Below are 2,764 nucleotides of genomic sequence, written 5' to 3'. Positions count from 1 at the left end.
GCTTCTGCCTGGGCCCTTTGGAATCAGACATGTCAGAATACCCACCCCCCCTACAGTCTGGTGCCTCCCATCACCTGCCTGTCCATCAGGTCCTCCTTTAGGCTAGCCCCATGACCACCCGAAGACCTGCCAGGGAGTGGCTGAGACTGGCCTAGGAAGGTTGCTCAGTTGGGGCTGGGGTTTATAGGAGCAGTTCTGGGCTCAGGCCTCCCCTAAGAAAGTGTCTAATTCTGCAGCCTGTGTAGGACTGTTCTGGGGAGCAACTGGAAGACAGGGAAGCCTATTAGGAAACTACAGCAGGAATCCTAGCAAGAGAACCCAAAAGAGCAACTGAGGATGGTTAAAAGGAAGTCTAGGGGTGCCTGGGTGGCNAGTCTAGAACCACAGGGAACAACACAGCTGGAGGCCTCAAACTTCCTCTTGGAGGACCAGTTCCTGAGACAGTCCTTGGGAGCTTAGGGGAAAATGTGCCCACCAGACCTATGTGGCATTGCTGCCTGCTTTGGAAGCAGGCAGGAAGCCCCTGGTGTAAGGATCTGGAGCCCTATTGGTTTGTGCAGGGAGGACAAGGAAACAGGATAAGTTCAGGAAGAAGATGGTAGAAGGCCATGGGCAGCAGAGTGTAAGCCCCTGAGGCCCTACCCCAAGTCTGTGGTGTTCACCACACCCACAGATATTCCCCACTTAGGGCTGGCTTCTAGTGAACACACAATGAACTTTTACACTTGTTCACACCACAGTACAATAGCTTTTTTTTTCTTTTTTTTTTCTAATTTTTTTTTATTTCTAGGAGAGAGAGAGAGAGACAGCGTGAGCAGGGGAGGGTCAGAGAGAGAGGGAGACACAGACTCCGAAACAGGCTCCAGGCTCTGAGCTGGCAGTCAGCACAGAGCCCGACGCGGGGCTTGAACGCACGAACCGCAAGATCATGACCTAAGCGAAAGTCGGACGCTTAACCGACTAAGCCACCCAGGCGCCCCTACAATAGCTTTTTCAGATCCCACAGACTCACATCATCCCTAGTTGTATCCACCCCTAAAATTCAACCCCCATTCTTAGGGCTGGGCATGGCTGATCATTATCAAGGGCTGGGCTGCAGACTGTTCAGCTGTGGGAATATGCTACAAAGTATTTACCCCAGAGTTAATGGATATTTACATGGTTTCAAGTTTAGACTGTTTTGAATAGGGCTGTTTCAAACATTTTTGTGCATGTCTTTTGATCAGCATAAGCACTCACTTCTGTTGGATATCTTCTTTGGACTAGAATAGCGGGTTCAATGCAGGTTCAGAGCTGGCTCAGAGCTTAATTAACTTTCAGGAATACTACTAGGATGCTTGGGTGGCTCAGTCCGAAGAGCATGATACTCTTGATCTTGGGCTCATGAGTTTGAGCCCCATGTTGGGTATAGAGATTACTTAAATAAATAAACTTAATAACAAAAAAAGAATACTACTAGTTTTTCAAAGTACCAACCTAAAGTGCTCTTGTCAATGTAGAAACTACAGAAGCCAATGAGATGAGATGAGGGTCAGTGGGATCATGGCTGAAGCCAGGGCCCCGATATGGCCCTGAGGAACACCAGCAGTGATGTTAGTGGGTGCAGAACTGAGGTTGCTGGTAATAGTGAGCAAGGCGTCCCCAAGCCCAGGGTCTGCCCATAGGAACCAGATGACTCTGGCTTTGGGAAGGAGGAACAAGAGCAGATGGGTAGTGAGACAGTCTCATGGCCTAGAGAAGAGAAGAAATGCCAGCAGGAGTTCAGACCACAAGTCCAGGACCTCAATCCTCAGCTCTGCATGTCAAGAAACTCAGCTAATTCATTCATCCAGGGGTAAGAAGACAGTAGTAAATAGTGATGTAGCAAGTCTTAGGAAATGCCAGTTAAGAAACAAATAATTTGATGTATTTATGGTGTGGCATACCTGGGCGCCCAAAAGGTACTGGTTGTCCCTAGCAGCCCGACAGGTGTGCTCACTCAGAGTCACAGCACAGCCTAGAAACTCCAAGTCAGAAAATAGCCTGGAGAGTCACTTGTATCCACCCCAGCTGCCCTGAGGAACTGCTCTTCTCGCCTTCCTGCTCAGGATAGCAGCAGGGAGTGTGGAAAATTGTGATTCTTCAGAACCCTCTTTCCAGTAATTTCCATCATTAAAAACTCTGAGCAGCACTTATACCTTAAAGACTTGCCTCTTGGGGTGCATTCCCAGAACCTGGGGGCCTGTTTGAAATGTAGACTGCAGCAACACCCCAGACCTGCTGAATCAGAACTTGCCTTCTGAGATGATCCCCCAGGTGATTCTTATGTACCTTCCAGGAGGCACCACCTGAGGAGCCTGCCATACCTGTTACCCAGGCGAGGCAGGCCTCCTAGAGGTGTGCCCCCACATGACGATGTGGAGATCTGACTCAAGGAGCCCTAAAGAATGATGGAGCCCTTTACCCTGTCCTCTTGTGGGATTTTTATACAGTTCATCCCACAGAAAGCATCTTGAAATTCCTCTTTAGCTAGCTCCCAGTCTCCTTCCAGCCCCCTTCTCCGTCCCCCACCCCCCATCTTTGCTTTTTCTATGGGTGTGGAACACACCAGCCAGTGGCCTGAGTTGTGCACAGCAGGTGTTAGAAGTGCTGGAGACTTTAGGAAGTTCACCCAGTGGTGGAGTTGGTGCAAGAGACCAGGCACCCTCCTCTTGCAGCCTGAGGGGCTTAGCCCAGCCCTGTCTTGAGTCTGGCTTCTACTCAGCCTCTTTTCCCTCCCCCCCCC

Source organism: Crocuta crocuta, unplaced genomic scaffold, assembly GCF_008692635.1.
Source record: "Crocuta crocuta isolate KB4526 unplaced genomic scaffold, BGI_CrCroc_1.0 scaffold23, whole genome shotgun sequence".
Classification (NCBI taxonomy): domain Eukaryota; kingdom Metazoa; phylum Chordata; class Mammalia; order Carnivora; family Hyaenidae; genus Crocuta; species Crocuta crocuta.
Note: the sequence above shows the minus strand (reverse complement) of the source record.